The sequence below is a fragment of the Stomoxys calcitrans genome, chromosome 2 (assembly GCF_963082655.1).
Source record: "Stomoxys calcitrans chromosome 2, idStoCalc2.1, whole genome shotgun sequence".
NCBI classification, from domain to species: domain Eukaryota; kingdom Metazoa; phylum Arthropoda; class Insecta; order Diptera; family Muscidae; genus Stomoxys; species Stomoxys calcitrans.
Genome location: NC_081553.1, coordinates 56,579,199 through 56,603,989, shown reverse-complemented (window position 1 = coordinate 56,603,989; position 24,791 = coordinate 56,579,199). Strand labels below are relative to the sequence as shown.

At 41.0% G+C, this 24,791-nt stretch overlaps 1 protein-coding gene across 1 annotated transcript in view; it reads left to right on the top strand.

Annotated features, from left to right (window-relative positions):
• LOC106096216 (uncharacterized) overlaps nt 1-24,791 on the top strand; it is a 205,290-nt gene that overhangs the window by 73,499 nt on the left and 107,000 nt on the right. The gene's annotated exons all lie outside the window — the stretch shown is intronic.

Here is a 24,791-nt window from a genome sequence, read left to right as displayed (position 1 = left end):
TTGGTCCTTTTTGGTGTAGGAAATATTTATTTGGTTACAAATTAAGGTGTAGTCTTAATTTTTAATGGTGTAGGATTTTCAGGGTTAAGATGGGGGAAAAAAAATTCAGCAAATATTCAAATGCCATACCACCAGCCGATTGATTTGTTACTTAGGAAAGTGGCAAACGGTGAGAGTGTTTGGTTATGTAGAATTTAAATGCTTCAGTGAAACTATGAGAAGAGAAATCAATTAAAAATAATTATTTTTATGGAATTTCAGAAAACAGCTCTTGGCCAGCCGAAGGTCAAAAGGAACTGTTAAAATTTTCTCAAAAAAACCAAAACACTGTGGGATAGAATCGAAAAAAAACTGGTAAAAATTTGCCAATTGAGAATGGGTAAAGAAAACTCCTTGAAATTGAATGGTTAGAGCTGAGAAGTTGTCTAATTCAAGTGCAAAATGTCAAGGCCCTAGGTGGCTCAGGCACCTTTTGGCATGGCCCTAAAGCTGGTCACCTTGGCATTTCGAAAAAATGTTAGGTCTGCCAAATCTTCATTTGTGGGGCGATTTGAAAGGAGTTGCAATTACCATTACCATTCAATCCCATGGCAGCAGGTTTTACGCACCGGATTGACCCGACTTGACTTCATTGGCAAGGGCTGCCGCCTCAGTGTACATGTTCGTCTTTTTTCGTCATGGGAGAGGCACATCCCGGAGTTCCTTCTCCCAGAGTGCCTTTTCCCGGAGTGCCTTCTCCCGGAGTGCCTTCTCCCAGAGTGCCTTCTCCCGGAGTGCCTTCTCCCAGAGTGCCTTCTCCCGGAGTGGCTTCTCTCGTAGTGCCTTTTCCCGGAGCGCCTTCTCCCGGAGTGCCTTCTCCCAGAGTGCCTTCTCCCGGAGTGCCTTCTCTCGTAGTGCCTTTTCCCGAAGCGCCTTCTCCCGGAGTGCCTTCTCCCAGAGTGCCTTCTCCCGGAGTGTCTTCTCCCGTAGTGCTTTTTCCCGGAGTGCCTTTTCCCGGAGTGCCTTCTCCCGGAGTGCCTTCTCCAGGAGTGCCTTCTCCTAGAGTGCCTTCTCTCACAGTGCCTTCTCCGGGAGTGCCTTCTCCCAGAGTGCCTTCTCCCGGAGTGCCTTCTCCCGGAGTGCCATCTCCCAGAGTGTCTTCTCCCGGAGTGCCATCTCCCAGAGTGCCTTCTCCCGGAGTGCCTTCTCAAGGCCCTAGGCGACTCAGGCACCTTTTGGCATGGCCCTAAAGCTGGTCACCTTGGCATTTCGAAAAAAAAGTTAGGTCTGCCAAATCTTCATTTGTGGGGCGATTTCCAAGGAGTTACAATTACCATTACCATTCAATCCTATGGCAGCAGGTTATACGCACCGGATTGACCCGTCTTGACTTCATCGGCAAGGGCTGCCGCCTCAGTGTACGTGTTCGTCTTTTTTCGTCATGGGAGAGGCACATCCCGGAGTGCCTTCTCCCGGAGTGGCTTCTCTCGTCGTGCCTTTTCCCGGAGCGCCTTTTCCCGGAGCGCCTTCTCCCGGAGTGCCTTCTCTCGTAGTGCCTTTTCCCGGAGCGCCTTCTCCCGGAGTTCCTTCTCCCAGAGTGCCTTTTCCCGGAGCGCCTTCTCCCGGAGTGCCTTCTCCCAGAGTGCCTTCTCCCGGAGTGCCTTCTCCCGTAGTGCCTTTTCCCGGAGTACCTTCTCCCGTAGTGCCTTCTCCCAGAGTGCCTTCTCCCGGAGTGCCCTCTCCCGGGGTGCCTTTTCCCGGAATGTCTTCTCCGGGGGACGTGCCTCCGTGCCGGGATTGAAAACAGCGCATGGCGCTAGTGACCACTACATGGAGTGCATCCGGTACTGCCTAGACAGAGCTATACCATGCCGTGCCGTGCAGTGTACGTGTTCGTCTTTTTTGTCATGGGAGACGCACATGGAGTGCCTTCTCCGGGATCCGGAGACACATCCCGGGATGCCTTCTCCGGGGGATGTGCCTCCGTGCCAGGATTGAAAAGAACCCCGGACCCTGGTTCTGTTCGGTTTGCCAGTACCGCCTCCATCATCGGTCGTTGACCTCTATCATCATTTCCGATCTTGCTCTGGCCTCACTTCACTACGGGAGTATAGTCATACTGGATATGTTGCAAGGTGTTGTGCGAACAAAGCCAGCAGCGGGTCACAAGTGTCGTCGTAGTCGCCTTCTGCCGTTCTCGTCATCGGACTATGTGACCCCCTTCCCGACCTCTCCCGTGCGGCAATATACGCAACAGCAGCATCCCAGCCCCAATATTGACAGTGCCGGGAATTGTATCATTTTTGCAACTAAACTGCAAAGGTCTGAGTGGCAAGATCGATGAGATTGTGGATTTTATGAGTCGGAAGTGCATATTGGCCGCAGCGATCCAGGAGACAAAACTGACCAACACCTGCAGCTTGTCACGTATACAATGTGCGCTACGTATGGATCGCTCAAGGAATGGAGGAATGGGGGATTGGTCTTCGTGATACACCATTCCGTGCAATGTAGACCCATCTCGCCTGCGCCTGGCGCTAGTGACCGCAACATGGAGTGCATCCGGTACTGCCTAGACAGAGCTATACCATGCCGTGCCATGCAGTGTACGTGTTCGTCTTTTTTCGTCATGGGAGAGGCACATCCCGGAGTGCCTTCTCCCGGTGTGCCTTCTCCCAGAGTGTCATCTCCCGGAGTGCCTTCTACGGGGGATGTGCCTCCATGATGGGATTGAAAAGAACCCCGGACCCTGGTTCTGTTCGGTTTGCCAGTACCGCCTCCATCATCGGTCGTTGACCTCTATCATCATTTCCGATCTTGGTCTGGCCTCACTTCACTACGGGAGTATAGTCATACTGGATATGTTGCAAGGTGTTGTGCGAACAAAGCCAGCAGCGGGTCACAAGTGTCGTCGTAGTCGCCTTCTGCCGTTCTCGTCATCGGACTATGTGATCCCACCGACCTCTTCCGTACGGCAATATTCGCAACAGCAGCATCCCCAATATTGCCAGGCCAGTGCCGGGAAGTGCATCATTTTTGCACTGCAAAGGTCTCCGTGGCAAGATCGGTGAGATTGTGGATTTTATGAGTCAGAAGAGCATATTGGCCGCAACGATCCAGGAGACAAAACTGACCAACACCTGCAGCCTGTCACGTATACAATGTGCGCTCCGTAAGGATCGCTCAAGGAATGGAGGAATGGGGGATTGGTCTTAGTGATTCACCATTCCGTGCAATGTAGACCCATCTCGCCTGCGCCTGGCGCTAGTGACCGCTACATGGAGTGCATCCGGTACAGCCTAGACAGAGCTATACCATGCCGTGCCATGCAGTGTAGGTGTTCGTCTTTTTTCGTCATGGGAGAGGCACATCATTTGCCATTTGTTTAAGGATAATTTATAGGATGAAGCATCCCTCAAATACTTGGCCCCAAAATTGGTTATCAGATTCATTTTCTAATCTCAAATACCTTTCATTTGAGCTAAATATTGGCAGTGTTGGTAAATTTTTACCCTTTGGGTGTTTATCGGGGAAGAGGCGGTGCCCCAAATACATGGTCTCACATTTGGATATATGATACGTATTCTACACCAAAGTATCGTAATTTAAGCATCATATTGCGATGGTCAGTAAATAATTGCTGTTTGTGGGGTATTTTGGATAGACCCCCAGAAAATTGGTCGCGAAAGTGCTTTTCAATTTCCTGCTCTACTCCCCAATACCATTCATTTAAGCTCCATATTGACATGGTCGGTAAATATGTCCATTTTAGGGGGGTTTTGCGGCGTGGGGTGGTCCCCCAAAACACTAAGCCCTGAAAATATATCACCTTCGTGCTCTATAGTCATTTATCCATATATAATTGGCTATCAGATTCGTTTTCTTATCTCAAATAACTTTCATTTAAACCCCTCATTGCATAAGTTAGCAAATATGTCCGATTTGGGGAATAGGCCCTAAAATCTACGAATATCGAGCTCCATTGTCTTGAAGACCCAAATTGTCTTGGTGAGCAAATGCGTTCTATTTGAGGGTTGTTGGTCCCGAATATCAGATTCATGGTCTATTCCCAAATAGCTTTTATTTGAACCCCATATTTCCATAGTCGGCAAACATGACTGGTTTGGGGGGTGTTTTGGGGAATGGGCGGCAACTCAGTAACTTGCCCTTCAAAATACATATCAGATTCGTGTTATACTCTCAAATACCTCTTATTTGAGCCCCATATTGCAATGGTCAGCAAATAATTCCTATTTGGGTGGTATTAAAGGGTTGTGGTGTCCCCCTAGATACTTTTTCCCCAATATCGATATCAGATTCGTGCTTTACTCCCAGAGGCCTTTTATTTGAGCCCCATATTGCTATGGTCATAAATTTGTCCTCTTTGGGGGATGTTTTTGAGGAGGGGGGGCGCCCCAAACACTTGGTTCCACACTTGGATATCAGATTCCTATTCTACACTCAAATACCTTTGATTTGAGCCCCTTATTGCCATGGTTAGTAAATAAGTTCTGTTTGGGGGGAAGGGGTAGGTCCCACATTTGGATATCCAATTCGTATTCTACCCATAAATACCTTTCATTTGAGTCCCATATTGCCATGGTGGGTAAATATGTCCGATTAAGGGGTGCTTTGGGGGTTGGGGTGGTCCCCAAAACACTTGGTCCGACAATTGAATATCAGATACGTTTTCTTATCTTAAATACCTTTCATTTGAGTCCCATATTATCATGATTGGTCTATATATATATTTTGTAGGTTTTGGGGGCGGGGCGGCCTCCCAGGTACCCGCTCTGAAACTTTTAATATCAAATTGTTGTTTTTAGGTTACAAAGAGAGCATATAACATTTCGCTTAAACCGCACCACCCATCTCAGAGATCTGGCGTTTCTGAAAATTAGGGTAAGGGGGAGGGTCCGTCCCCCCCTTCAGATATCAAAAATATAGTACTTTTTTCACCACCGGATGATTATGCACCATCTGTGAAAATTAAAGAAAATCTTTGAGTCTACACACAAACAAACACCATTTGATTTTTATACCAGATACCAGCACTGTGGTACAGGGTATTATAGATTTGTGCATTTGTTTGCAACGCTAAGTAGGAGAAAAGCTAGACCCATCGATAAGTATACGGATCGCCTTAGAATCACTTCCTGATTTGAAATAGCTATGTCCGTCTGTCTGTCTGTCCATGTACTCTTGCAATCAAGGTACAGGTCGCATTTGTTGTCAGATTTTCACAAAATTTTGCACAAGTCTCTATTTTGGTCCAAGGACAAACGCTATTGATTTTGAAAAAAATCGGTTCAGATTTAGATATAGCTCCCATATATATCTCTCATCCGATATGCCCTTTTAGGAGGAGCCACAATTTTGGTGCGATCTTTACCAAATTTAACACGAAGCCCTTTTTGTGATGTCCCAAATATTTCATCAGAATCGGATCAGATTTCGCTTTATCAGTCCCATATATATCTTTCATCCGATTTGGCCTTTAAGGGCTGTAGAAGCCACAATTTTGGTCCGATCTTTACCAAATTTAGCACGAAGTGCTTTTTGTGGTGTCCCAAATATGTGTGCAAAATGTCATCAGAATCGGATCAGATTTCGATATAACTCCCATATATATCTTTCATCCGATTTGGCCTTTTAAGGCTGTAGAAGCCACAATTTTGGTCCGATCTTTACAAAATTTAGCATGGGGTATTTTATTAAACGTCCTTATGTGTGTGCAAAATTTAGATACAGCTCCCTGACATATCTTTCATCCGATATGGCCTTTTAAGGCTGTAGAAGCCACAATTTTAGTCCGATTTTGCATGTTCCAATACGTGCGCGATATTTCATTAAAATCGTTCCTAATTTAGATATAGCTCCAATGTGTATATTTCATCCGATATGGACTTTTAAGGCTGTAAAATCCACAATTTTGGTCACATCTCTACAATACAGGGCGTGAGATGATTTATGTCATGTCCCAGTATGTGTCATGTCAAATTGGCACAGGTTTCGATATAACTCCCATATAATCTTTTATCCGATATGGCCTTTTAAGGATGTGGAAATCCAAATCTTTTGTCCTATGATCGGAAAATCTTAGAAGGTTCTAAATTGCTATTTCAATTGGTATCCAAATTAAAGTCTGACTAGATTTCGAGATAAGTTCTACATATAAAAAATACTTCATACACTAGGTGGTGTAGGGTATAATATAGTCGGCCCCGCCCGACTTTTGCCTTTCCTTACTGGTTATGTATAAGATTTTATCAAAACTTTATTTCTATAGAAAATTTTGTTAATTTTCTTTTCTTGTTGCCTTACTGAATAATAACTAGTTCGAAGTCGTAGATTTCTGTTTGCCACTCTTAAACCGCTATCTACCAAGTGATAAGAAATTTCACCAAAAATATCCCTTCTAATTTTTCTTTTCCTTTGCCATGGCATGACATACGATGTGTTAAGACAACTAGAGCTATGGTTTTCTTCCTTCTGCTCCATGTATATTAAAATGTTATGCCAGTTTCCTTATCATTAAAATCCCATTTGAAGAACTTAAACCACATGACGTATCTTTGGTAGGGAGGCCTTTGTTCGTTGACTAGATGAATGGGATTAGTGTCACTCATGCACACACACACACACACTCACATATGGCAACACACATATATCACACCACAACGCTCACACAAAACCACAATCCATAGAAGAGACTGATTGCCAAAGGAAATAACGATAACAACAAATATATTATCCTGGCGATAGGTCAAAGTCCTTGGCAAAGTTTTGTCTGATATGGCAACCTCTTCCCCCAATCTTCTTACTAGGATCCTATAACGATGTCATAGTAAAGTGACTAAATCCTTTTGTATGGGAAGTGTTGCTTAGATGTTTTTAATATTTAAGGGCATCTCTAATTTGGGGTGGAAAAACTTCTCTCTATGATAAAGACTTTTCTTTCGAATATGTGGTATGTGAAGGATTTCGTATTGAAATTAACTTTCGTCATTATGCTAATTCATATTGTCAATAATGGATGAGAGAATTTTTTCGCAGGTTTAATTTATATATAAACTTATATATAAAAATCAATTTGTGTTTGTTTGTTTGTATGTTTGTTTGTTTGTTTGTTTGTGGGTTTGTAAATTTGTTTGTTCCGTATAGACTCTAAAACGGCTGAACCGATTTCTTTAAAATTTTCACATATTGTGGGGAGTGGTCCGGAAGTAGCAATAGGCTATATAGTTTTTTGAGAACTTACGGGGGGGCGGACCCTCCCCCATACCCCAAAAGTACCATGCAAAATAAAAGTGGACCGATCGTGACAATTTGGGACTCCGATGAAAGATATTCGGGAGAAGAATATAAATTTGATATCAAAAGTAGGGTCCAAGAAACTGTGGACCCTCCCCGACCCCAAAACCCCTTAAAATAGGTTTATTTAACGATCATGACAATATGGCACTCAAATGAAAGGTATTCGAGAGTAGATTATGAATATGGTCAGTAAGGAAGAATAAGCTTCATAATTTGTTCATATTTAAAGGGGGCGGACCCTCCCCCGTTACCCCAATAACGGGGGAGGGTCCGCCCCATGAAGCTGACATCAACATAAACATTCAAGACAGTGGAGCTCAATATCGATAGTTTTGAGGGTCCATTCCCCAAACCGGACAAATTCGCTGACTTTTGCAATAAGGGGTTTAAATGAAAGTTATTTGAGAAAAGAAAATGAATTTGATATCCAATATCGAGATCAATGGGAATATACGGTTCAAATTAATGATATTTGAGAGTAGAGCACGATGCTGATACATTTTCAGGGCTGAGGGTTTGGGAAACCACCCCACTCCCCAAAACACCATTAAATCGGGCATATTTACCGACCATGTCAATGTGAGGCCCAAATGAAAGGTATTGGGGAGTAGAGCATGAAATTGATACCCACTTTCGGGACCAATTTTCTGGGAAAGGGGTCCCCAAAACACTCCACAAACAGGAATTTTAATATGGGGCTACAACTGCCAAAGTACCCATGAGATTATCGGGCTTAAATAAAGCCTTTAAGTAGGGAGTACATCTAATATCCAAACTTAGATGACCCTAAAACCGCCGAACGAATTTACAGACCTATGATATTCAGATACGGTATTAAAGAGTTTTCAATAAAAGCTCTTTAAATGTCGAAAATAATTATTTAAAGAATAATTTTGTTCCAGAAGGCGCGGTGCAGCGGGCCCGTTTCAGCTAGTTTTCTATAAAAATAAAATTTTGATATATTCTTTAAAAATACATATTTTTTTATAATTTGTTTTATTTATGGACTTGACAACTTTGGCCAACAATTTGCCCCCTTCACTGCCATGCTGCTCTCTGATTTGTAGCGCACTCCTAGTGCCTACAAATTCAGACTAATTATTTACCGAACGAAATGTTACAAATGACTTTATTTATGACCATTAATAAGAATAGAGCTCTCAATGGTCATGGATTGACAAATGATGTACAAAGGCGCGGGGTTTAGGAAAAGTCATTCACGGCATTGGACACAAAGGGGGTCTTGTCGAAGAAAACAGCTACTAGTTGAGACACCAAGTGAGAGGTTGTTATAAATGGCATTACAACACCATGATTTGTTACACAATTATGTGGATTCTATTACTTTGTCATCGACTCAAGACGGGGGACGTGATTATCCAAATCCTATGAGCGAGCAACAAAGTCTATTGTTATTGATGGCGGCAGAGGAACTTTTGGGCACAATAGCGATTTTCAATGAATGGAGATACGTTGTGCAGAGATGGGGTAGGCAATCCACCAAGTAGATAATGTCATTGTCTATTGTGTCGTTATGTTTGTTTGGGCTGTCAGGTCATCATTGATTGAATTTTTACTACGAGAGTTATAAATTGGTTTAAATCTGCTAAACAAAAGATTAATGGGGATTTATAATTTTCCACAAAAATGATATTTTTATAAAGAACTAGCCGCACAGGGCCCGCTCCGCTGAGCCTTCTTTTACTCTCTTATTTTACCTGTATATATTTACCAACCGTACACTTGCTCTTAAATACCGTTCGTTTGATACCCATATTGTCCCAATCGGTAAACATGCCCGTTCGGGGAGGTTATGGGAGTTGGGGAGGCCCCTCAGACACCAAGTGACTAATTTTTATGTCAGATTTGTACTCTACTTTTAAATACCTTTCATTTGATACCCATTTTGCCCAAAGCGGTGAAAAAGTTCTGTTGAGGGGTATTTTTTTTGGGGGTGAGGGACCCCCGTACACTTGGGGCGAAATTTGTATACCAAGTTCGTACTCTACTCTTAAATACCTTTCATTTGATATCCATATTGTCACAATCGGTAAACATGTCCGCCCGGGTGGGTTTTTCGGATGGGGCGTCCCCCTCAGATTATTGGACCCAAAAATTTTTTAAAAATTTCGGGTTTTTGGTACCACAAGGTGGCATACAAAATTTCGCTTAAATCGGTGCAAGTATCTCCGAGATCTGGCGTTTTTAAAAATTAGGGTATGGGGGAGGGTCCGCCCCCCTTCGGGTATCAAAAAATGTAGTAACCTATTTCCAAACTCTAGCATCTATGAACATTTCATGAAAATCGGTTCAGCCGTTTTTGAGTCTATACGGAACAGACAAACAAAGCACAACAATTTAATTTTTATATAATAGAGGAAGACAGGCTGAGCCCTGCCCGCTCTGATGCGCCCGATAATGCTATGTCGGAGAAAAGTACTCTTAATTTGGCAATTTTTGACTAATTTCAGTTGAAAATAGATGTTTCTTCTCTCAAATATCTCTTATTTAAATACCAATAAGAAAAAATCCTGTTTAAAGGTGTGGTGGATCCTCAGAGATTTGACTTCAAAAGTGTAAGTCAATTTCGTACTCTACTCCCAAAGACTTTTCATTTAAGATCCATAGTGGGGCTGGGGTGACCCACGAAACACTTAGTCCCACATATGGATATCAGATAAGATTTATACTTTCAAATACCTTTAATTTGATACCCATATTGTAGTGGTTGGTCTATAAATCCGTTTGGCGGGTTTTGGGAGTGGGCTGCCCCCCTAGGCACCCACCACAGATTCTGATACCAAATTTTTGATTTTAGGTTAATGTAATGTAATGCCAAAAAAAAATCCCTTAAATCGCCCTACCCATCTCCGAGATCTGGTGTTTTGAAAATTATTGTTAAGGCCCGTCTTAGAGAGGGAAAATTAAAAACAAATGGGCCATATCGGTCCATGTTTTGATATAGCTGCCATATAAACTGATATTGGGTCTTGACTTCTTGAGCCTCTAGAGGACGCAATTCTTATCCGATTTGAATGAATTTTGGCACGACGTGTTTTGTTATGATATCCAATAACTGTGCCAAGTATGGTTCAAATCGGTCCATGTTTTGATATAGCTGCCATATAAACCGATCTTGGGTCTTGACTTCTTGAGCCTCTAGAGTGCGCAATTATTATCCGATTTGGCTGAAATTTTGCACGACGTGTTTTGGTATGATATCCAACAACTGTGCTAAGTATGGTTCAAATCGGCTCAAAACCTGATATAGCTGCCATATAAACCGATCTGGGATCTTGACTTCTTGAACCTCTAGAGGTCGCAATTATTATCCGATTTGCCTGAAATTTTGTACGACGGATTCTTTCATGACCATCAACATACGTGTTTATTGTGGTCTGAATCGGTCCATAGCCCGATACAGCTCCCATATAAATCGATCTCTCTATTTTACTTCTTGAGCCCCCAAAGGGCGCAATTCTTATTCGAATTGGCTGATATTGATCGACTGTTTTGAGGCGAAGTGTACCGCTAGCTATATGTGCAGAATGAAGATATCAGATTCGCAGTCCACAACCTTATACCTTTAATTAAACCCCACATTGTCATGATTGGTGTATACAGCCGTTTGCAGGAGGGTGTCTAAATGAGCGTTGTGCGCCCCACCCTATCTGCCAAGATTTAAGGAGGTAAACCACCACCTAGATTTTTGAACACAAAATTTAATATTATACTCGTAATCTGCTCCCAAACGCCCTCTATTTGGGTTTCATCAAGCTATGATCGAGTAATGTTCCCATCTGGTGGGCATTTGGGGATTGGGCCACCATCAATCACTAAGACCTTATTTTTATGTCATATTCGTAGTCTACTCCCGAATACCTTTCATTCGAGTTTTATATTGATATGTTCGTGCAATGTGTCTGTTGGGGCAGTTTTTGGAGTTGGGCCGCCCCCTTCGAATATAAACAAATTATAACGCCTACTTCTCCTTCCTGACCATATTCGTAATCTATTCCCGAATACCTTTCATTCGAGTCCCATATTGTCATTATCGTTCAATAAACCAATTTAAGGGTGTTTTAGGGTCGGGGCGGCCCTCCAGTCACTTGGAAGTATTTTTTGACACAAAAATTCGTTCCCTACTCCTGAATACCTTTCATTTGAGTCCCATATTGTAACGATCGGTCCACTTTTATTTTTGAGTCCTACTTTTAGGGTAAGGGGGAGGGTCCGCCCCCTTCCGATATCAGCAAATTATAAAGCCTATATCTCTTTCCCGACCATATTTGTAATCTTCTCCCGAATACCTTTCATTTGAGTCCCATATTGTCACAATCGGTCTACTTTCAATTTTGGGTGGTACTTTTGGGGTAAGGGGGAGGGTCCCTCCCCCTTGCGAAAATTTTTTTAAAATTTTTATTTCCATAAAAAAAATTTTCAAATTTATTTTTTAGAAAATTTCCCAAAAATTGTAGTTCTTTCGAAACTTTTTCTTACCCACACTACCAGCCACAAATGCTTAAGATTGCCAATCTTCAAGTGTCTACTACCCTTCAGGTGTTTATTTTTCTAATCGGTGGTCGACTAGTTTTATGACCCTCCAATTTCGAAAACTTCTTTCCCCCGGTAAGTACCTATTTTGTGGCCATTACAAGCTCTTGCATACAACAACAATGTCTTAATCTATTTTGAAAAGGGGTAAAACGTCTACTTAATCTCAGCTTAGCTCATTTCACCTCTTTTCTTCGTTAATGAGAATGCAACCAAAGTCACTGCTTGAACTTTGAATGTCATTGTGGCATTAAAAGCGTTAACTTTGCCACTTTAAAGTTTATTTTCTTGAATAACAAACCCAGGGCCACTAAACCAACCAACCAACCAACTAAGCAGTCAAGTCATTCAAATGAGCAGAGAAAAAAAAATTCAAAACCAAGTGAAGAGTGAAAAACATGACGCGAAGAACATCCTTTGTCCTCCTTTTTTATGTCAGTGTGTCAGAGATTCACGAATCGTTGGGCAAGGCCCCTAGCCAAAGGATGCTGCTTCGCGTCCACCCACCCTCTCCTTGGAGCAACAGCAACCCAACCAGCAATGAGACATTAAATGTTGACTTAAGAAAGTAAACTCGTCAAAAAAAAAAAAAGAAAACAACACCCAAAACAAGAAAAAGGCAGCAAATGAGAAAAAGTAAAAATGAAGATGAGCGAAAATAAATGCAAAAATGGTTAGAAGGACTTAAAGCACACAACAGCAACTGAATGTTGCATGACCCTCAAAACGTGACTATCGTGCGAATCTTGCCAAAGGACCTTGCAGGCAACACAACGCAATCCACGTCTCATTATGCAAAGAAGAGTGAAAGTTTTTTGGAGGTAACAAAACAAAAAAACTTACGCGTCACACATATTAGGCAAATGAAAAATGCAAGAAGAAATCCTCAAACCAGATAAGAAAGAAACTGAAAAATATAAAATTCTAAATGTGTGGGAAAAACAAAACAACACGCCAAAGGACTCAATTCGCATGGGCAAATGTTTGAAAAAATGGAAATAGCTGTAAGCATTTAAGGGTCAAGATCATGGTACATGTTTAAGAGCTTATTTGTGTAATTTTCACCTTTTGATTGACAGTCTGCAAAGTTTTTGTGTATTTTATGAACTTGTTTAATGGTCCTTAGGACTACATAGCCTTAAAGTAAAAAAAGAAAAAAAACAGCAGAAGTGGAGAAACCCAAGCGGGAGGTGAAGAACCGCCCTTCCCTAAGCAAGCATGGGTCTACCTACACCGGAGCCTGTGTCATCCCAACGTCTGACCCATCCTGTTCCCTCAACAAAACGCAGGTCCCAATGGGCTGCATAACCAGCATCGCCTCCAGGCCTGCCTGCCTGCGGTGCGGATCTCAGCGCCCCTGTGATCCCGACACAGGCCAGTAGTCTCTGGACCTTCTCGAACTCATTCGCACGCGTCCTCTTTCCTGCGGCGTCTCACCATACCAGTGCTACATAGGCCAGTACTGTTCTCACGATGGCCGTATACATCCAGGAGAGATACCAGAGGTACGTTCGCAAGTTCACCCAGATCACAGAAGAAACGGCTCCCCAGAAAGGAGAGACGACGTCTCTGTAGACCCGCACAGGAACAAAGCAAGTGTCCCATCCTCATCCTCATCGAGGTAACTGCAACAGAAGTCTTTGTGCGGAACCCCATGCGGCCTATGGCACAGTGTCCGGTTATGACCCCTGTCAAAGTACTCATCGCTCTCTTATCGAATGCCAGAAATTCCCTCGTCCTTCTCCGGTCGATGAACGGCCATAGTGCCTTCGCTGTCTGGCAACCATCTACCGTGTCCTACCTCGCCACCGATGCCGCCCTGGCCATCCCCTCTACTGTGTTCAGTAGCTCGACAAATGGCACATAGAGGCAAGACCGATGACTGGTCCGCAGACGAACCCCACCTGGCGAACTCGTCCGCCCTCTCATTTCGCGAAAAGCCCTCATGCCCAGGAACCCATGTCAGCGTTACATGGGCCCGGAGCCTATCCAGGGATTCCAAACAGTCCGCCAGGCATCTCGGCCTCACCATCCTCGAACCCAAGGCCTTGAGGGCCGCCCTACTGTCCACATATATTCTGAGTTTCAAGGGCGGTAAGCCTCTTGCCAGAATTTCTCTCATTTCCTGGAATGCCCTCATGCCCAGGAACCCATGTCAGCGTCACAACGTGGGCCCGGAGCCTATCCAGGGGCTCCAAATAGTCCGCCACGCATCTCGACCTCACCATCGTCGATCCCAAAGCCTTGAGCGCCGCCCTACTGTCCACATATATTCTGAGTTTCGAGGGCGATAAGCCTCTTGCCAGAATTTCTCTTGCGGCTACTGCAATGGCACAGATCTCTGCCTCAAAGACCGTACACTCGTCCGGCAGTCTCAGAGACATACTGATATTGAGTGCATTAGAGTAGACCCCAAATCCAGTCGCTGACTCCATCTTGGAGCCATCTGTGTAGATCGAGGTCTAATACTCCTTAAGTACACCATCCGCCCTCCAATCGTCCCCCTCAGGACGACCCCAAGGCCTTGAGCGCCGCCCTACTGTCCACATATATTCTGAGTTTCGAGGGCGGTAAGCCTCTTGCCAAAATTTCTCTTGCGGCTACTGCAATGGCACAGACCTCTGCCTGAACGACCGTACACTCGTCCGACAGTCTCAGAGGCATACTGATATTGGGTGCATCAGAGTAGACCCCCAATCCATTCCCATCTGTGTAGATGGAGGTATCATCCTCCTCAAGAACACCATCCGCCCTCCATTCGTCCTTCTCAGGAAAACAAAGCGCGAATGCCTTCACTCCAGTCGGCACTGGTGCCAGGTAGTCGGAGTTCCTCCTCAGTCTACCCTCCGTATTCATAACACCCAGAATCGAACTGTGGCCGCAACCATCCTCCTTCAGCATGACGAGCTCTCTCAGCCTAAGCGCGACCCTGGCGGCGCAGTTCCATATATAGAATGGCTGCATTGGAGTAGACTCCCAATCCAGTAGCTGACTCCATCTTGGAGCCAGTGCTCCATAGGCCAGTACTGGTCTCGCGATGGCCGTATACTTCCAATAAATCATCCTGGGAGTCACCCCCCCCCCCCCCCCCCCACCACTTCCTACTGAACATCCGGCTCCTTTCCGGCTTATTTCCTCGGTGTTCCTCTTCCAGGACAGTTTTCGACCCCGTCCAAGAACGGGAGTCTGAACTCCGGTATTTTATATCTATGCGTAAAGAGCACCAGCTCCGTCTTTCCTTGGTTGGTCCTCAACCCATTTCTGGTAGGCCATGGCGACAACCTCCTCAGTGACCCTTCCATGATTTCGCTGATCGTCGACAGAAACTTGTCCGTAGCACGACGTCGTCCGCATGAGCGATTATCATCGTGCCGTCCCCCTCAAGATCTATCAGGATTTCATTAAAATTTCATTTCATTCCTTGGCGACTACCACAATAACTGAGTTTGCTCGAAATCGGTTCAAATTTAGATATATAGATAATAGGTTAAGTTCGAAGATGGGCTTTATCGGACTATATCTTGATATAGCCCCCATATAGACCGATCTGCCGATTTAAGGTCTTGGGACAGTGAGTTTTGTCAGGCCCCTCGCTATCCCTCTTCAATTGACCCAGATCGGTTCAGATTTGCATATAGCTGCCATATAGTCCGATCTCTGGATTTAAGGACCTGGGCCCATAAAAAGCGCATTTATTACCTGATGATACCGAAATTTGGACCAGTGAGTTGTGTTAGACCCTTCGACATTATTCTTTTATTTGGCCCAGATCGGTCCAGATTAGGTTATAGCTCCCATATAGACCGATATCTCGATTTAATGTCTGGGCCCCATAAAAGGACCAGACTATATCTAAATATAGGCCGATCTGAACCACGTTAATGTCTGATATGGGAAGGCTTAAAATAACTCTCTGTTTCAAATTTCAGCGAAATCGGGTAATAAATAAAGCTTTTATGCGCTTCAGACCCATTATTGGGAGATCGGTCTATATGGCAGCTATATTTAAATATAGTCCGATCTGAACCATATTTGAGTCAGATGTCGGTAGCCTTAAAATAACTCTCTGTTTCAAATTTCAGCGAAATTGGGTAATAAATAAAGCTTTTATGGGTTTCAGACCCTTTATCGGGAGATCGGTCTATATGACAGCTATAGCTTAGTATAGTCCGATCTGAGCCATATTTGGGTCAGATGTCGGGAAGCCTTAAATTATAAACTGTTTCAAATTTCAGCGTAATCGGATAAAAAATAAAGCATTTATGGACATTAGACCCTTTATCGGCAGATCGGTCTATATAGCAGCTATATCCAAATATGATCCGATTTGGTCCGTTCAAGAGCTTAACCAGCGTGCATCAAAAAGACTTATTTTTGCCAAATTTCAGCTCAATATCTCAAAAATTGAAGGCTGTAGAGTGATTACAACAAAGGACAGACGGACGGACGGATAGACACACCGACATCGTTAAATTGGCTTAGAATTTTACGACGATCCGAATTATATATACTTTTTAGGGTTGGAAATTTATATTTCGATGTGTTGCAAACGGAATGACTAAATGAATATACCCCCCTAACCTATGGTGGTGGGTATAAAAACATAGAGCTATGCAAAATTTCAGTTGAATTTCTAAATTTTTGAAGCCCATCGAGTGATTATTCGCTTCAACTTGAATCGGACAGCACTCAGTGATTTTTGAGAAGTTTTCCACTGTCTTAATGGATATTTGCAAGTTCATATGACAGATTATTTTAAATTTTGTTTCTTTACTTTCCAACTTGTAAAAGTTTTGAAAATTTTTGCAAAATGTATGTCACAATATTGTCATACTTTCAACATCCGCTTACCCAATGAGAATTCAATTAGCATTCATCTTTTCCATAATGGAGCAATTATGCAAACATCTGACCATGAACAGCAAGCCAATATGAATTTTAATTCCATCTTGAAACTTTTAAGTGATTCTCGATGGTCGTTATCACTATGGCATCAAGTAAAGTTTGTTAAATGGCTGGAGGTAAGAAATGTTGCCTTGAATTGTTCAAACTGATTAAACATGCACTTATTGATGTTATCAACCTCCAAGCACAATATCGATTAGTAACTACCTGTGATGATGTATTTTAAAAACAGGATATTAATTAATAAACCTCTTTATATGGCATTACAAAGGACTTTAAATAAAATGGCAAATATGGCAATCATGGGATATCAACATCACAATAACCCAATTGTGTTCTTAAAATTGTAGTGATTTTCTGCATTCGTATGCATATCAAAGTAAGGCAAAATGGTCACCAAGGTAATGAATTCGTGTATTAAGATGGAACTACTAAAAAAAGTACAAAAAAGTAAATTTATTCTTCTTCTGCTTCTTGGAAGCGCTTTGAAGAATCCAAGAGATATTTGATTATGATACTTCATTTCATGTTATTTATTTATTTTTATCTTAATTTTTATTTTTATTTTCATTCCATTCCATTTCATTTCACGTCATTTCATTCCATTTTATTCCATTTCATTTAATTTCATTCCATTCCATTTCATCCCCTTTCATTCCATTTCATTTCATTTTATTCCATTTCAATCCATTTCATTCCATTTCATTTCATTCCATTCCATTCCATTCCATTTCATTCCATTTCATTCGATTTCATTCCACTTCATACCATTTTATTCCATTTCATTGATATGATACTTCATTTCATGTTATTTATTTATTTTTATCTTCATTTTTATTTTTATTTTCATTCCATTCCATTTCACTTCATTTCATTCCATTTCATTTCATTCCATTCCATTTTATTCCATTTCATTTAATTTCATTCCATTCAATTCCATTTCATCCCCTTTCATTCCATTTTATTCCATTTCAATCCATTTCATTTCATTTCATTCCATTTCAATCCATTTCATTTCATTCCATTTCATTCCACTTCATTCCATTTCATTTCATTCCATTTCATTGCATTTCATTCCATCTCATTCCATTTCATTCCATTTTATTCCATTTCATTGATATGATATTTCATTTCATGTTATTTATTTATTTTTATCTTTATGTTTATTTTTATTTTCATTTCATTTCACTTCATTTTATTTCATTCCATTCCATTTCATTTTTTTGCATCCCATTTCATTTCATTCCATTTCATTCCCTTTCATTCCATTTCATTTCATTCCATTTAATTTCATTTTATTCCATTTCAATCCATTTCAATCCATTTCAATCCATTTCATTCCACTGCATTCCATTTCATTCCATTTCACTCCATTTCATTCCATTTCACTCCATTTCATTCCATTTCTCTCCATTTCATTCCATTTCACTCCATTTCATTTCTTTCCATTTCATTGATATGATACTTCATTTCATGTTATTTATTTATTTTTATTTTTATCCTTATTTTTATTTTTATTTTCATTTCATTCCATTCCATTTCATTTCATTTCATTTCATTTAATTTCATTTAATTTCATTTCATTTCATTTCATTTCATTTCACTTCACTTCACTTCATTTTATTTCATTCCATTCCATTTCATTTCATTCCATTTCATTTAATTTCTTTGCATTCCATTCCATTTCATTTCACTCCATTTTATTTCATTTCATATCATTTCATTCCATTGCATTTCATTTCATTTCACTTCATTTCATTCCATTACAATCCATTCCATTCCATTTCATTTCATTTCAATACATTCCATTCCATTTCAATCCATTTCAATCCGTTTCATTCCATACCATTTCATTCCACTATTTTATTTTATTTTATGATCCAGTTTATTTCTTCTTAACAATAACATCAATTCTTTAACAATACATAAATCGTTACAATTAAAATATACCTATACTAATACATATGCAATTCATTAAACTTAATACACAAAATACTTCTGGGGGTCTTAATAATTCATGTTCAAATGTCAGCAGTTATAAATACGAAATAATCCTATTGGCCAGCAATTGTAAAATTCCTAAAATATTCTCAGTTAGAGCTTATAAAACTAGAACGTATGCGAATGTTTCTACCAACAATAGAATCAAGGAACTAAACTAATACCATTGCAAATAAATAAATACAATGTATGGAATGCAGGGAAGAATTTCACATTTGATATGCCCAAAAAGAATTATTAAATGAGGAATTATCGAAATATTTTCAATAATGTAAATTTGTTTAACTATTAGTGATGCATTATGCAAACTGTATGTGTACATCAAACGGTTATAAGGAGTTCATTAATGTACAAAGTGTATTTAGTACAATAAATGTTCATTTGAAGTTCACAAGGATGAAATCCGGTAATCAGAAGGCAAAATAAAATAAAATAAAATAAAAAAAATAAAATAAAATAAAATAAAATAAAATAAAATAAAATAAAATAAAATAAAATAAAATAAAATAAAATAAAATAAAATAAAATAAAATAAAATAAAATAAAATAAAATAAAACAAAATAAAACAAAATTAAAATAATAAAAAAATTAAATAAAATAAAATAAAAATAAAATAAAATAAAAAAAAATAAAATATAATAAAAAATATAATAAAATAAAATAAAATAAAATAAAAAAAATAAGATAAAAAAAGTAAAATAAAATGAAATAAGAAAAATATAAATTTTGGCTACATTGGTCAATAAATGCGCTTGCTGTGGCTTTAGAAGTGAAAATTGGGCGATATACATGTATGACTGCTATATCTAAATCTGAACCAATTTCTATGGAAAATTCTTCCTGCCAAATTTTGGGAGAATCGATTAACAAATAAGCACTTTATTGCAATATTTATCAAAATCGGACGAATATACATATGGGAGCTATACCTATATCTGACCCGATTTCGAAGGATAATGTGAAAATGGTCGAGGACAGTGTTGTACAAAATTTTGGGAAGATTATTCAATAAATGCGCTTGCAGTGGTTCTAGGAGTGAAAATCGGGCGATATATATATGAGAGCTATATCTAAATCTGAACCGATTTCCATGATATACATCATTCAGTGATGTCGAGAGTCAAAAGAAGATCCTTCCTGCCAAATTTCGAAAGAACCGGTTAGCATATGACCATTTTATTGCAATATTACTGCAAATCGGAGGAACATATATATGGGAGCTATATCTAAATCCGATTTTGATCAAACTCTATGTATATTTTGGTAGTCGTCAAGGAAAGCGTTGTGCAATATTTTCGCAAGAATGGTCAATAAATGCGCTTGCTGTGACCCTAGATGTTAAAATCGGGCGATATATATATATATATATATATATATATATATATATATATATATATATATATATATATGAGAGCTATATCTAAATCTGAACCGATTTCCATGAAATTCACCAGTAATATCGAGAGTCATAAAAAAATCCTTCCTGCCAAATTTCGAGAGAATCGGTTAACAAATGACCATTTTATTGCATTATTGCTGCAAATCGGACGAACATATGTATGGGAGCTATATCCAAATCTGCACCTATTTTTTCCAATTTCAATAGGCTTCGTCTCCAGGCCGAAAAACATGCCTGTACCAAATTTGAAGACGATCGGATGAAAATTGCGACCTGCACTTAGTACACAAAAAGCATGAACAGACAGACGGACGGACAAACAGACAGACGGACATAGCTAAATCGAATCAGTACGTGATTCCTAGTCGATTGGCATACTTATACAATGGATCTATCTCTCTTCCTTCTGGGTATTACAAACAAATGCACTAAGTTGTAATACCCTGCACCACAGTAGTGGTGTAGGGTATAATTAAAAAAATTTCCATGGATCGCATGTGTCAAGTTATTAACTCAGTATCTCTTTATAGTCAAACAATGGATACTAACAAAAAACTATTAGAGCTAAATCAAGTTATGGACTTATTCGGGCTTTTGGTTTGCAAATGGGCCATACCGGTTCAGATTTAGAAATAGCTGCTGTATAAACCGATCTCCCGACTTGATTTCTTGAGCCCCTGGAAGCCACAATTTTTGTCCGATTTGGCTTATTGACATTTGTCTTAAATATCTGGATGTCATAGTGGGTGGGAAAAACATAAGCTAGATGTTGATTCCATTTATCCGGTCCGCTGGCCAGTCAATTACAAACAGGTGTGAGTTCCTGAAATGTCCCTGACAAACATCCTTACATCAAGAATAAGAAGACTAATGTCAGACGACCACATACCATGAAAGTACAGATAGAACAGCGCCAAACAACCCACATTGCGACAATGTTCAAGGAAGGCAATAGAGTTGGATACTATATTTTCCCCAACCAATGACATCGCTTTTCTCTGTACACGGTCTAGTAGCTCCAGGGATGATTTTGAAGCTCCAGCCCATACATATGAGTTGTACTCCATTTTCGGACTTATGAAAGTGGTATATTGGGTTGCCCACAAAGTAATTGCGGATTTTTCATATAGTCGGCGTTGACAAATTTGCATTCTTTCTTCTGTCCGTTGTCAGCTGTTACTTTTAGCTTGCTTTAGAAAAAAAGTGTAAAAAAAGTATATTTGATTAAAGTTCATTCTAAGTTTTACTAAAATGCATTTATTTTCTTTTAAAAAATCCGCAATTACTTTTTGGGCAACCCAATAGATGTTGAAAAGATCACAAGGAGTGAAGTAATTCTTACACCGTTTAAGGAAGCCTAAGCACTTTAATGCTTCTTTCGACAAAGATGATCGTAATGGGTATGCGAATAGTTTGTGTGACAACAAACAGCACTGAGTCTTCCGTGCATTAAAATCTACTCGATTCATTCGACTCCACTCCGATATGGCCAGCAAATCATGCCAGCGTGCATCGCCCATAACCCGACTCTTGGCCTCAATCCCTCGAAGACTCGAATAATGGTTGAATGAGTACGAATGACAGAGATTACTGTCATCCGCAAATGAGTAGATCGGATTCGATGTCTGACTCAACAGATCGTTGATGAAAATAAGAAAAAGAGAAGGAGAAAGAACAGAGGCCTGGGGTACAACTGCGGCCAATTGGGGCTCACCGGAAGAGAACTCATCTATAACGACTCGTTTAGAGCGATCTCTGAGAAAGCTCGCACTATACGAGTCGACACCAAATGCGACAAGCTTTGATAGTAGTGCACCACGCCAGACTCTATCAAATTCCTTGGAGATATCCAGAGCCACAACCATACTCTCACCAAACTGGTATACTGAGCGACTCCAACGTTCCCACAGAAATAACACGAGGTCGCCCATAGAGCGATTTCTGCGGAACCTATACTGTTGGTCGCTTAGAAGGTTATCAGATTCTAAATATCTTACAAGATGGTGATTAACAATGCTCTCCATAACCTTGGAGAGAGCGGAGCATATCTCAGTTGGCCGGTAATTCACAGGCTTGTTCGCCTCACCCTTTTTGGCTGAAAGTTCGCAACTTTCCATCGCACCGGGAAGACTCCCGCACAGTAGGCAAGGTTGAAAAGGTTGCGTAATGGACTTGCAAACGCCGAAGAACACTTGCGCAAGACAAGACATATGCCATCCGAGCCCGGGATTTATTTACGTCTAGATTTTCAAGAAGCCTTTTAACTCCACGAGTTTGAAAAAATATTTGGGGTATGATGCCAGATACAATTTTGATTGAGGGAAGGGAAGAGTTCCCTGCAAATATATCAGCCAACAGGTTAGCCTTATCAACCGGGTCAGTGAACGCTTGATCGTCTTTAACACGAGATGGGATAGATGAAGAACTACCATTTACTCTTTTCACGAACGATCAAAAGTACATAGGCGCTGTTCGTAAGAATTTTTTCGCGCCTAAGCAATTTGGCACACGTAGATCTTGCCTGCTTGCGCAACAGTTCAGTATTGGCATTTTTATCCAAGCGCCAGTTCCTGAATACCACCTCTTTCGATCTGACAGCATCTCTACATGGCTGGTTAAACCAACTTTTGTCGTCTGATTCCTGAATACCACCTCTTTCGATCTGACGGCATCTCTACATGTCTGGTTAAACCAACTTTTGTCGTCTGATTTAGACGTTGTCCTCATTCCATTTAAAATTATCTTCTCAATCATATCAGCAGTAGCATTTATATCGTTATCTGGAAAAATTAGTTTCCAATTAAAATGCTGAAAGAATCCATTGAGCTCAGCCCAACGTGGTTTTTCGTATAAAAATATTGAACGGTATGAGACTGGGAAGAAAGCAGTACGAAGAGAAGAATACGAAAAAATTTTGAAACAGTGCTCGAAATGCAGAAGCAGTGCTCGGAGATACCAAAAGGTGCAACAGTATCGACTTCATACTTTTCAGGGTGTGAAGTCAAGAAAAGGTCAAGAGTATTTAAGTGTCCTTGGACACATGCGATATGTGTCGGTTCGTTGACTAATTACGCCAAACCATTATGCGCTGCGAAAAGCTCAACGTATTGGCCCTAACGATTGGGAAAGCCAGGAGCAGTTGTGGACGTTGAAATATCCAGCGACGACGATTTCACTGCCCGGAAAATCCTCCAAATTATTTTTAATGGAATCGGAAAGGGTGTCAAAGCCTTTCATGAAAGCCTCCCTTTCTGAGTTTGGACTTCTATATAGAACTCCGAAGTGCAGTATATGTGTTCCAATCCCGAATTTAACCCATAGGGAGTTAAATTCAGGATCCTGCGGGAACAGGGGCAAACTTCTCACATATCAATGAGTGCAGTCCGATTCAAGTTTTAAGCTCGATGATAAGTGGCCTCCTTATTATACCCGAGTCCGAACGGCGTGCCGCAGTGCGACACCTCTTTCGAGAGAAGTTTTACATGGCAGAGTACCTCACAAATTTTGCCAGCATTAGGAGGGAAAAACCACCGTTGACAAGTTTTTCTGATGGTCTCGCTAGGATTCGAACCCAGGCGTTCTGCGTCATAGGCGGACATGCTAACCTCTGCGCTACGATGGCCTCCCGTGGACGATGCTCGCCCAAAGTCGAATTTCGTGAAGGTCCTCCAAAACCGGCCGTTGTACAAGAGAAAATTGATGATTATAATGCAAGATCGTCATGTGAAGTACCGCGAGATGGATTCATCCTTGGGCACTTCATCCACCAGCATACTTTCGATATTGCATGAACACCTTGCCGTAAAAAAGGTTTGTTCTGGTTGGATTTCGCACAATATGATAATCGCTGATAAAAGGCTCTAGCCGACTAGAGCAAAGAAAGGTAGAAAAAATACGATCGTGGTGTTTTAAAAAACGGTTGAAAGATCGTCACAGGTGGCTAATCGTGGATCTATGCGTATGAGCCCGAAATAAAGTAACAATCGACCATCTGGGTCTTCGAAGCCGAGACAATTTAACGAAAAATGTTGGCGCAAGAAGCACTTTAAAGCAAATGGTCGACTGTTTCTTCGGCGAAACTATTCATGTGGCGAGTGTTCCGCTTGAGCAACGTTAGAAGTTCAATTCTGGGTCGTACACTACAATTTGGTTGCCTGAAGTCTCGGGAGAAATTCGAAGAACGAACAGGAGAAGACAAAACATGGTTCACTATGCCAAGAGTGTTCTCTCGCATCGGTTCAAACCAGCACTATTTGACAAGCCAACGTCGAATTGATGGCTCAACTGCCGTACGGCATTGACATGGCACCCAACGACTTATTTTTATTCCCGCACATTATGATAAAGACCATCGTAGCGCAGAGGTTACCATAGCCGCCTATGAAGCTGAACGCCAGGAATCGAACCCCTAGCAGGAATATCACAAAATTTTTCAGCGGAGGTTATCCCCTCCTAATGCTGGCGACATTTGTGAGGTAGTTTACCATGTAAAAACTTCTCCCCAAAGATGTTTCGCTCTGCGGCACGCCGTTCGGACTCGGCTATAAAAAGGAGATCCCATATCACTGAGCTTAAAATTTAATTAAACAGCACTTATTGATTTGTGAGAAGATTGCCCCTGTTCCATGGGCAAAT